At 36.8% G+C, this 13,404-nt stretch overlaps 1 pseudogene; it reads left to right on the plus strand.

Moving 5' to 3' along the window:
* Positions 1–7,948: 7,948 nt before the first annotated feature.
* On the plus strand, positions 7,949–9,018 carry LOC119537458 (annotated as a pseudogene).
* The last annotated feature ends 4,386 nt before the right edge of the window (positions 9,019–13,404 follow it).

Raw genomic sequence — 13,404 nt, forward strand, 5'->3', positions numbered from 1 at the left:
TGAATTTTCATATTACAGTTATATCACATAAGTGAAGTCATACAATATGTTTCTTTTGTGTCTGGCTTATTTCACTCAACATGACATCTTCAAGGTTCAACCACATTCTAGCGTGCATCAGAACTTCATTTCTTTTTATGGCTGAATAATATTTCATTGTGTGTATGTACCACATTTTGTCTATCCAATCATCTGTTGGCGTATACTTGGATTGCTCCCATCATTCGGCTATTGTGAGTAATGCTGCTATGAACATTAGTGTAGCTCTCATTACCTTGTGTCACATAGTCATGACCCTGAAAATATTGAATTCAGTTCTGGGCACCTCACCTTAATGGCTATAAACAAGTTGAGGGGGAGAGAGTAAAGATAGGAAAGTGACTATAAATCATGTATTATGGAAACTTGTTGAGGAAACTGGGCATATATAGCCCAGTTACAAGGAGTCTTGTGGAGCAGTATAATAATTGTTCTCCAGTATTAAGAGGGATTTTACCATGGCCTATATGGAATGATTCAAGTGACAGAAGGAGGATTGTTGGATAAATGTATTTGTTGCATCTTATAAAGGAACTGTAAGACAAAGTTTTAAAATTATGGGATGAGCTGTCTTAGGAGACACAGTTTTTATAATTGGAGACATTTATGCATGTGTATGAGCCCAGTAGGATTACATTAGAAGGGGTTGAAATATCATATGGGTAGTGATAATGTAACACTCTTTATAATATTGAGAGATTCTTATTTTAAAATGGGAAACTGGATTAAATTTACTTGACTAAAGTTACATGAAAGTTGGGAAGGGAATGAATGTTGAAAAGTTTTCTAAGCTTCATTCAAATATACAGAAATAAAATTATAGCACCGGTGACCCTTGGGGCTCTCACAGAAATGAGATGTTTATCTTATGAGGCTATTAAAGTCAGCAAAAAAATTGAAATAATGGCAATTAAAGGATGGCTGGCTTCTCTAACTAATGAAAGCCCAATGTCTTCTAATTATACTTGTGACACAGTATAGATTCAAAATACATTTTAGTAGCTCTATTGCAGTCCTGTAATGAGTCTTTTCATTTCAGCTCCATGCCGTATGCTTTTAAATCTCTTGAGCATATGAAATATGACAATGCCAAAGGACAAGAAACTCAATGTTTTTGACATGGTAGAGGTTAAGTGGCTGCTTAGGGAAAAAAGCGTTTTAAAATTCAACTCATTTCGGCAATCGTTTATTACTCTTTACCATGTACCATTGTCTGTAATAGATGCTGGAAATAATGCAAAGATCAATAAGGCATGAAACTTGCCCTCAAGGTGCTCATTGTCTAGTGGGGAAAGTAAAACACATAAAAAACATCTATTTCAGAATGGGGAAAGAGCATTAATGAAGCTATGCACAAAAAGCCATGAGAGTCCACAGAAGAGAGCAAAAAGGTCTCCTGAGGGGTGAGGGGCAGTAATGATGGTGGGGAAGGGGATGTGTCAGAAATCTAAGAAGAGTAAGTTGTCTAAGTTGAATCCTAAAGCAATACATAATTCATTAGATTAAGGTGTGTAGACACTGTAGAGTAGGCATTATAAATACAGCTGACTGTATCAGTGAAAGCATGAAATTGGTGTGATTAAGGAATTAGATATCTATCTTGACAAAGACCTGGAAGTGAAGCTGTAAAGTTAGGTGGACCCACAACCAAATGAGACTGAATTCATCAAGGATCTTAAATCTTTTTTCTTCATTCATTTTTCTTTTTGTTATTTCACAGCTCACCTGTTTCCTACTAGCTTGAGAAATTGATTATTGCTTCTGGACTATTAATCCTAAACCCTGGTATATTAAAAAAAATCTGCTCCTTTGAGATGCATGACGTTCTTTAAAACTAAACTCTCCACCTACCATCCCAGCTAGATAAGCATACCTTCTGTTTTTCAGATCTCAATCTCCACTATTTATCAATAACTTTCACACCTGCTCATGATATTCCACTAAAGCACACATAAGTTTGATTAATTTCAAGCCCATATGAATAATCCTCGCAATATTTTGGCCTCTCAGTTTTCTTGACCTCCTGTCCTCCAAAGGTCTTCTCCTTCCCTTCACTTCATCTGCCAACCTTCAAATCCCTACCCTTTAACTTACTGTCAATTACAAATTTTACTCCTCCAAAGACATTAAGTCAAACATGTTTAACCCCTGTCCTCCTAGCTTCTGTTTTCCCATATAGCAAGCATTATTATGTCCATTACGATCATATTCACCTTCATTGTTAACTCCAGACCCATCTCCTTTTTCCTTTTCAATCCTTCATTTCTCAAAATTCTTCAATTCTCAATCTTTGCAGTTCAGATTGTTTGGTCCATCATTTTAAAAATATGCTTGTCAATTCTATAAACATTATAAGCCATTTTCTCCTACAGAGGAACTGATTGTAACAGTAATTGAATTAATAAAAATAACTGAATATTTGAATTATCCAATCTTTTCACACTGTCAGAACAGGGTATGGCCACTATGGTACCTGCAGTAATTTAGAGAAGAGAGATTTTTATAAACACTCTTAAGAATAGTATTCCAGGGATTGTAATATAAGCCAGTACACTGAACCCACTATGAAATTGTGAGTGTAGGATAGTGCAGTTAGAAATTTAATACACTTGGTTGTAAGAATAAATGTGAACTCATACTTTTGAGGGTCACATTTGGAAGTTGAAACTTCCAGGCATATATATGTATATTTATAGACAGATTGAACTAGGTAAATACTATGTTCTGTAGAACTGAAAGAGTAATTTGTTTTTAGCCTTGTTGTATTAAATTTCTAGCTATTATTTTCCATAAATGAACCTGAATATTATATATTTCATTTCTAATTATCTTTCAAGTCCATATATTTCTCTCGTACTACACTGAAAACATTCTAGACCAAGTTGTCATCATGATGAGACTGTCATAAGCTCCTAAACTCATCTCCTTGCTTCCCCCTTTGGCCCCTGCCCGCCTTCCAATTCATGTAGGCAGAATAAACTGAAGAAATGTTTTCCAAATGTAAATCTCTTACTTTTTCTTTTAAACATTTCAGTGCCTATCCATTGCTATTCAGGTAAAAGTCTAAATCCTTCAGCTGGTCTTATAGATTCAGGCCCTCGGCATCAACTTCCTCTTCAGTCTCAACTCCCAGCACTCCTCCTTTGCCCTCTCTAGTCTCTTTTCAGCCTCCTGTCCAGACCTGGACTACACCATGCTCTCTTTTGTCTTCTCCATGTTCTCTGTTTTGTTCCAAAAGGGCTAGGAAAAGATCTTACAATTACGTAAAAGAACTTATGATTGTGTTCCCTTTGCCGAGGACAGTGTTTGGCACACAAAAGGAATTAAGTAAATATTTATTTGAGGAATCAATGACCAAAGAAACTATGTTGGAGCATGGCATATTTTATGCTATATAGTATATTTCATTACTTTAAGATGTTTTTCCTCCCCCTCCCATACGTTTACCATTTTCAAAATCAGGAGGCATCTTACAATTGATGATGTCTTATATCATGTTTTGCCAGGTGGCAAACTCAAGCACTATATACAATTGTTTTTACAGATGACATGACAGTACATCTCTATCCAACCTCAAGACTTTTCAGTCAACAAACCATTTGAAGAAGGAAACTGAGTCTTGGTTATTGTCTTAAAACTTTCTGTTTACATCATTGTTAAGATAAACAAGTGTCTCTCTGGTCTAAAACTTACAGAATGGGTATCAGTGGCTTGAAAGGAAATCTCAGAGGTAATACTGGAGTACTCTTTTAAGAAAGTTCACATTATCAAAGCTCTTCTAAAAGCAAAGAAGTTACCATACAGAAAAAACATGGAAACCAATAGCTTAGAGTTTGAAGAGTGATTCAGAAGAATATGATCCTGAATGTGAAGATATGTTAGGCACACCATAATCAATTAATTCTGCTTAAATTTTTCTTTTTATATTTGTACTAGTGTGATACATAATAGATTTTTAAATAAAATTAAGTAAAAAATTCTGTGATAAGAAAGCATTGTGCCATGGTTTATTTGGCAGCATTAATTCCTTCTTAGTGGTAATAAAATATAGGTACATTTTACAACTAATGCAATTTTATATTTGATGAAATGAAATATAAAGTTCATTGTCATTTCATATTCATTATTTCTTTGTAAATATCATAGTAGCATAGATGGTCAGAAACAGGACATTAGACAGCATATTGTCCAGTTTTTGTGCATTGCAGGCTACAGATTCTGAATGATGAAGAAAAAAATGTTGCTTAACTATTTTCAAAGAGCTAGCTACTGCTCTGACAGTTTCAGTGTTATTTCTGGGTCTGTTGGAACTATTTTGAGTAATTTACCTCTATCAATATGATGTGGAAGAACTATATCCCAGCAAGCTGGTTTTATACTAGAAAGAACTGACTTCTTAAGCAGAAGATTCTAAAAGTGTACCAAGATGGTAAGGAATTCTTGAAGTCTATTTTATCCTCTCCTTCCCTCATGACTTGCCTCCTTGCCATGTGCTCTGAGGCCTGTGATTCAAATGAGCTCTATGCAAAATATGGATGACAAAAATATGCCTTGCTTCAGTTAAACCTCCTCACTCTCCCCCCTCACCAGTGAAAGGAGAGAGAGAGGGAGAGAGGGAGAGAGGGAGAGAGGGAGAGAAGGAGAGAGGGAGAGGATATTGGGCATAAATAGTAGCCTTCCTAGATAGAATTTTTTGCACTTCGTATTAATTCACTCTGACTTTCTCATCAATAAGAATGACAAATCCACTAAAAGGGCTTTGATCATTAGTATTTAAGAGTCAACTTTTATCAAGTGAAATAAACCTATAAACCTCACCTCATTATAATAATTTAACAGGAGTTCAGGTTTAGGTTGGCAAGTTGAAAAGTACTTAAGGAAATGTACTATGTTTCTTCTCTCTATTGGCTTCATCTCTAAGATAAATTGTCAATAAATCTGAAAAATCTGGAGTCTAGACAATAGTTGAAACTTAGCAACTAGCTGCTAAAAGGAAAATAAAATGGAAAACAAAAATCTGGATTATCTCCTTTAAGTCTGAGACTGAAAGTGAACTCACAGTCTGTGCAGAGCCAAACATTAGCACCAAAGTGTGTCCTGCAAAAAGGTCTTTGCTGGGGACTTTGGTTCTGCTGGCAGATTTCTTTAATAACACTGTTCTGTCTCATCTAGCACTGGCTCACTGGGTATGACGGGAAAAAAAAAAACACATTGTGTCAAAGAACTAAGAAAAGGCTGACTCCGAAAATCGAAAATCCTTTCAAAGCTGGATATGGCAGCAACACGGAAACATTTCTATGGTCTTGCTCTCTGTTTCTGCCTCCCTCTCACTCTTTTCTTTTTCCTTCAAATAAAAAATACCTTTTAAAAAACCTATCAGTTTGCATTTGCATGTCTCTTCTGGAAAGGCCCTAAAGCTTCTTGTAGGAGTTTCAGAACAAAATTCAAAATTGTAAATAGCTAATCCAACACAGCTGACTACTGTAGGAAAGAAGTGGATTTGTGAGACCTATCAATTATCTAAATAGGAAGCTATGGAGGCACATGTTGCAAAAGGACTCACTGCAGCCTAAGTCGCCTGATTTAAGAGCATGAACTTGGATTTGGGTCTTCATTGGGCTCAGTGGTACGAATTATTCAAGACCATGCTGCTTCTTTATCTTAAAGTGGAGGAACTACTCAATGAGAATTTGAATGGAATAAATGAAAGCAATAGCCCATAAGGAAGAGAGTCCTTGGACTTTATTTTTCCCTTTCAGACTATAGTGTGATTGCAACATCTGGAAAGTTGAGTGTTGAGCATATGCCTCACTTTTAGATGAGTCAGGCAGTCTAAGGTGGTCTTACTAGAATGCGGTAATATTCGGTCAGTTCATTATGATAATCACATTGATTATGTTTTATAGAATTGCTTTATGGAAGAGTAATAAGTAAAACTGCTGTTTCTTACACTGACAATATTTGTGGAACAGAATGATGTTTGACATTCTCTCTCAATGGTCTGCTTAGTTGTTAAGTAGACATGTTTTCCTTCCAATATCAGTTCTTTGTTCTCCTGGTTATTAGTATGTTTTTCCTTCGAATTTGTACATCTCCTCTGAGCAGTCCCTATGCTTTGAGAAAAGTGACTCCACCATTGGTTACTGTGAAGTGTATGGCTGAGGCTTAAACTAATCAATGAAATGCCATCCTGTATATCATTGATTCAAAGATAAACAGGTGCCCAATGGAGACCAATGAAAGGCAAGATATTTTGCTGGTTATCTTGGATAGAAGTGTCCTCATCCTTCAAGCTCTCTCTTTCTCTCTCGCTCTCTCTGGACTTAGAGGAGGAACTGGTAGCCAGGGAGTTATTGACAGTCATCTTGTGACCCAAAGGGACACTTTTCTTAGAATCATGATAACAGGGACAGCAGAACAGAGGTACTGAAAAATTGAAAAGTGAAATGCTGAGTCAATAACTCAAATGAACTCTAACAGCTGCCCTACTTCTAGGCTTTGCAATTATAAGGGATAATAAATCCTTTTTATTAGGCAAGTTTGAGCTGAGTTTCTTGTTACATGCATCAAGAGAATTGATGCATAAAGTCCTCACTGCTAAAATATGTTTGAAGTATGTCAAATAACTAAAGAGAATTAAGCTTCGTAATACAACATTCTTCAACAAGTATTACTGACCCTTTTTGATGAGTTTCAGAATCTGGGCTTCATTGCTCAGTTTGGGTCTTCTAAACCTGTATATGCAGCTGCAGTAAACAAAAGGCTCTTTGAACTCTACATTAATATTAATTAGGAGTTATGACCCCTTATAAAGAATAAAAGCTCTATATGTACTATTATATTGTTAGACATAACATACAAATATGACAATTAAACAAAGTAGTTTTTTATTTCCTTCTTATAAAGGAACTGAATAATATCTATTTCAATTCAGCCACTTTTTGAGTACTGAAGTTCTTATCTTTAGGTTCTATTTATGTACTTCTCTAACGTTCACTTTTAGGACACACTTTACAAACTCTATGATATGCAGAATTGCCTCCTTGAAATTCAAACACCAGCTACTTTTCAACTATTGTTGGAGAAACCTTTGCACAATTTGTTCTTTTTGGTGACATCTCTGGTTTGCAGCACTTTCCATTCTCAATTCTCTTCTGTAATGCTGTGAACATAGAGGTCTCACAGACTTCTTTTGGAAAAAAGATAAAACTTCCTAATTAGGATCTGAGTCATTTTCCTAAGTACATGGTGCAGACTTGGCCTAAATCTGGGGTAATTCCTAATGCAACAGGTCTAGCACTCATTGCCCTACAGAGATTCACTCTAAGTACTCCTTGTGAGCCTGCTCAAGGTGACTTTCCAGACTGACATCTTTGATAGATGCCAGCTAATAAGTTTACCCCATATTAAAAACTTTTGATTTTTTTAGTCAAAACATACTCAGACTGTCTGAAGTTGTTTTCTCCCCCTCCTTCTCAACCCATTCTCTTATCAATTCTGCTTTTCACTTTGTTCCATGAAAACAGTCCAAAGCATTCTCCCACAATGTGTATAAATTTTGTGCAATAGCCAAATATTTCTGAGTAATTCTTAATGACTAAATAGCTTTGAGTTGTTTTTTGACAGGTCCAAGCTGCAAACATATTTCCATTTCTTCCCTGTCACCGCTCAGAACCATGAACTTCTATGAGCCCCCTATACCATTGGGCTACATATTCAGAACTCTTGCTTAAAATTATTTCATACTGGGCGCTGCTTGGGCAGCACAGGATGCAGGAGTGGGCAGCCTGGCAGCAGGCCTGGCAGATGGACAGAGAGGCCCAGCTGCAGGAACCAATCAGACTGGGTTGGCCCATGTCCCGCTCAGCCTTGAGCATCTCCCCAGAGGAACAAACACAGAAGAAGATTCATGTCCAAAGGAATCCCAGAGAACAGGATGGATGTGGATATGACAGAGCTAGTTTCTGAGCCCAGGCCTAAGCTGGCAGTGCCCCTGAAGCCCATCAGCATCAACTGCAACTTGTGGGGCTAAATCAGCATCGACACTCATGAACAGATAGGCAAGACCATGAAGACCAGTTTCAACTTCACTTTGGTTGTTTGTCAGAGTGAGTCTGACAAATCAATACTGGTCAATGTGCTCTTCAGTTCCCAAGTGAACCTCAAGGCCTCCCCATCCAAGAAGATAAGATTCGCAAGACAGTGGAGGGCAAAGCATTTGGTTATGTAATAGATGAAAGCAGGGTCAAAATGCAGCAGATCATCATCACTGGGCTTTGAAGATGAGATCAGCCATGAAAACTGCTGGGAACCCTTTGAGAAGTGCATCAGTGAGCTGCAAGAGAAGTTCCTAAAGGAGGAGTTGAACAGTTTCAGGAATAAACACATCCCTGACACTCCCCAACACCGATGTTTACTACTGCCTCTACTTCACCTCCCCAAAGGACACTCATTGCAACTTGTCAATCTGGAGTTTATGAAACACTTCAGCAAAGTTGTGAACATCATCCCTGTCATTGCTAAGGCTGATACCATCACCCTGGAGGAGAAGTCTGAATTGAAGCAAAGGATTTGCAAGGAGTTTGAAGTAAATGGCATTGAATTATACCTCCAGAAGGAATTTGATCAGGATTTGAAGGACAAGGCAAAGAATGACCAAACCAGGCAGGAAACATACCCTTCACTACAGTGGAAGTGACAATGAATACCAGGGTACTAGGGAGAAAACCTCCTTTGGGGGATTCCTTGGGTATCATCAAACTGGAAAACCTCAATCACTATAAGTTTGCCCTGCTTAGAGACTTTGTCATCAGGACCCATGTCATCAGCACTTCCTCAAGGAAGTGACACACAGCATGTAATGAGACCTACAGGGCTAAGAGAATCAATGACAATGGAGGCCTCCCCCCCCCGGGAGAAATTCTCCATGGCACTGTCCTTCCACCTGTGCCAGCCACCCCCTGCCCCACTTCTGATTGAAGATCATTTCAAGTGCTGCTTCTCCTTCCATTCCTCTCAGCTGTTATTGCCAAGTCCTTTTTAGTGCTGAGCTTGCCTAGCCCACCACCACAGACCCTATCAGTCCTCAGCAGGTATGAGCTGCCTGGTGCCTCTTTAGGACAGTTGCCTCCAATATTTATTTAAACCACCCCTCTTCTGCCAGTGGAGTGGCGTTCTCACCAGCACTACCCTACTGCATTGTCTGTGTCAGCCAGCCACAGCCCATCCATAGGGTGAAAGAATGCATAAAAGCTTCTTCTCTCCTTGTAAACCCATACCAACAACCTGTACCTATCTCCAAGGGAAATGGTGTTGCTCCTTATCCATACATCTGCATGAGCTACTCTTGACTTCCTTAAAGGAAGTATCTTTTCTGTTTGCCATCTTCATTGACAGCTGTTATGAGCCTCAAGGTGGGACAAGGGTGTCTCCTTCATTGCTTAAAGGTATTTTTGAAGATGGATCACTTCAAATATGCAAAGCAAGGACCAGGATTACTTTTTAAAAAAATTACCAGAGCACTCAAGTAATTGCTGAATGAATGAATAACTTCTTCTTTTTAAACACCCTTAACAACCTTACCACCCTGTTCCTCTGTTTTGCTTGCCTGTGATGGAGCACTTTCATTGAACATATTTTGAAAGTAGAGTTTAGTTAAAGAGGTCAAAATAAACCAATAGAAAAGATCTCCTGGCTAATCTTACTGTACTCTGTTGTCCGATTTCTAAAAAGTTCTTGTGGTTATTTTTGGCTGGTTTTTACATCCCTTATGCTTCTAGGAAAACTTACCAAGGAAACAAAACTAAAAATAGACTTTATATAAAGTCTAAAACTGTGAATTGTTATAATGTTGCATGCTTTGAATCCTAAAAAACTTCAGACAGATTTTTATATTTTTCAAAACAGGTAGCATTGTAGCATTAGCCATTAATTATAAGGAATGAAAGTGCCCATAGTATTTTATTAAAGCAACTTAGGCATGAAGTGTTATGGAAATAAATATCTTACTTCTTACTAATAACCATTTCATTTATTATAAGAAAAAGAATTTTACAAATTGATTTTTCTATCCAATATTTGAACAAATTTGTTTTAATTATACTTAAAATGAAAGCAGTCTAGTCAGTTTCACTTGATCCTCTTAAATCTTATTCATTTTTGCTTTGTGATCTGTATTCTCAGAAAAAAAAATTCTTAGAGTAATTTAAGGATTAGAATTAATGTCATTATTATGTATTCTATAACTGACTTGAATAGAAGTAAGTGGTATAAAAATAATTTGTAGAACCACAATGTAGTTCTGTGACTATTAATTGCCAGTTTATTAAATGGCTTTCTCAGAAAAGTATGAAATGGATATTTGATGAGGATTGTATCTTGTAAATATTCAAAGAATTTCTTCAAGGTGACATTGGATAGTGGATTAAGTAAGAGAATTTTGGAGTCAGATAGACCTGCAATTAAATCCAGGCTTTCAGTCATTTTAGTTGCAGGACTTGGTGCAAATTTAACTTATTCTAAGTTTTCTTATCTGTGAAATAAAGCAATTAATGACACCACCTCATGAGGCAATTTTAACACAAAATATTTACTGATAACTTACTACTTTCCAGCAACTCTTCCAGGAGCTAAGAATAAGAGAACATTGTGAAAATTCAATGTTTGTGAAGCACTTGCATAGTAAGTGTTCAATAATGTTTTATTACATCTTTTTAAACTTTTTAACCAAAGGAATAGATGTGGTAGCTATTAATTGATAGAAACTTATTCTTCCATCATAATTTCTTATTCCTCTTTATAAATTTTCTTAAAATTTACATTTGATGCTTGGATATTTTCAATATGCTTTCATTTTTTTTACTCATATGGTCCCCATACATTGAAAAATTGAAATAAATTGATAATTTACAAAACACTTAAGAAATGAAAATTTGCAATGTATAACATAACAAAAATCTGAGTAGCTGTTATTAAATGAAAAATGCCCAAATAATAGATTATTCTATATTTGTTTAATCCCTTCAAGACCATAAAAGTATAAGGACAAGCTTCATTTAAGAAAAAAAAATAGAGTAATTTAGAAATTTTATAGGTGTTATGCTAGAGAAATCCAGTTTTTTCTTGTTGTTTTGCCTCCAAATACACATTTTGCTTGGGCAAAAGTAGTTCAGCTTCTGTTATTTTTCATTATTATACAAGCCTGGATATTAGACCAAAGTCTATGACAGCACCATGTTAGTTTTTCATTTTTTGAGACCTTGACTTAGATGATACTGAAGAAAATGAATCAAGATTGGAGGATCATTTGGGATGGATAGGGCCTCATCTAGTACAATCTAATCAATGCTGCCTGCCTCACAGGATGAACTTCATTATTCCTTACCTACTGCTAGCAGATGGTCCTCAACTTGGGCGTGGGATGGGGGGTGGGGTGGAATGGTTCTCAGTCCATTTCCTGGAGGCCATATGAACCTAGGAAAAACTACTGCCCTATTTGGCATCATTCCATCTGTCCTAGTTTGCTAATGCTGTAGAATGCAAAACACCAGAGATGGATGGGCTTTTATAAAACGGGGGTTTATTTCACTACACAGTTACAGTCTTAAGGCCACAAAGCGTCTAAGATAACACCTCAGCAATCGGGTACCTTCACCGGAGGATGGCCAATGGCGTCCGGAAAACCTCTGCTAGCTAGGAAGGCAGCTGGCGTCTGCTCCAAAGCTCCGGCCTCAAAACTGCTTTCTCCCAGAACGTTCCTCTCTAGCAAGCTTGCTTCTCTTCAAAACATCACTCCCAGCTGCACTCCTTTTCCTCTTTGAGTCAGCTCATTTATATAGCTACACTGATCAAGGCCCACCCTGAATGGGTGGGGCCACATCTCCATGGGAACATCTCATCAAAATTATCTCCCACAGCTGGGTGGGGCACACTCCAAGCAAATCCAACCAGCACCAAAACTTCTGCCCCACACAAGACCACAAAGATAATGGCATTTGGGGGACACAATACACTCAAACCAGCACACCATCTTTTTATACTGGAGATTGGGTCAGTAAAGACAGAAATCTATGGTTCACATTTAGGTTCATTGTCAGTAGGTCCAAAGAAAATGCGTGTTTGGAGATCCAGAACATAATTCTCACTACTTACGAAACCTAAACCCAGAAATGAAATTACCTCCAGTAAAGCAAATCATTATATTGAAGACTTTTTGAGAATACTGTTTCAGAGGTAATTTGATAATGGATAGATATTCCAACAGTGTATTAAGAAGAACAGACTTCCTAAGATTAAAATTTGCATAGGAACATGCATATTATCCTTAATTTCCATGGAAGGATGTCTCTCTGAAATATTGCTAGAGATTAATTAAGTACTGGCATTGGCAATCCTGTCAAATAAGGCTGTGCATATACACGAAGGCTTATAAATGTAAGATATATAGAAAATATCTGGATTGATCCCACATAGCTAATATTAGTGGAAGGATGATGTTGTACATTTAGAATACAGTTTCCAGTGACTTTTTACATTGATTATTTCATTTGATGCTTATAACTTTAATCCCCAATTTTTCGGATGAGAGTTTGTGCAATTTTCTTAAGGCCACACAGCTCATAGGAGTTGGAGCTAGAACTCAAATTCATACTTTTGGACTCTTAAGCCCCAGTCTCATTTCACTCTACTTCAGAATAAAAATTCAGTTTTCTTTCACAGGAATGATATTGTGTTTTCCCTTGGGAAAATGGCCATCATATTTTACTATCACTTCCACAGCTCACTTCTAGGGAGTTTATACTGAGAAAGGAACAGTATAGAAATTCATGAAGACCCAGGAAGAATTTCTTATGATAAAAGAAATACTCACACATACTTCACATTGGAAAGAAATCATAAAAGGTTGTAGAAAAGAGAAATAAATAGCCTTTCCACAAGCATTCACCCATTTTAACCCCTGCTTTTCTACCTTTACTTCTTTTCACTTGTTTGGGACTTTCCTGGTGTCTGAGGAAGAGAAAGGTTAGCTGATTCCTCCAATTTACACAAAGTTATTGGTGATCTAATAAATGATCCCTCTGAGGATTCTGAACATATGTAAAAGATAAAATAAAACTATATAAAATGTGTAAAAGAGGAAAACCAGAGAAAATGAAACAAAATCCATGGACTTACAAGGGGAAATCTCAAAGAAAACAAAATACTGATAACAGCTATATCATGTAGGAGTTTGGTGTTTGCATAGTTAAAAATTAAATACTTTTATTTCTTTGTATTTTGCAATTTTTTTCTCTGTACATATAAATTCATTGACCAGGGAAAACTAATAATCCCACTCAAAAAGTCCATGTATAAAGGGAACAACTT

Source organism: Choloepus didactylus, chromosome 6 (genome assembly GCF_015220235.1).
Source record: "Choloepus didactylus isolate mChoDid1 chromosome 6, mChoDid1.pri, whole genome shotgun sequence".
In the NCBI taxonomy this organism is placed as follows: Eukaryota; Metazoa; Chordata; class Mammalia; order Pilosa; family Megalonychidae; genus Choloepus; species Choloepus didactylus.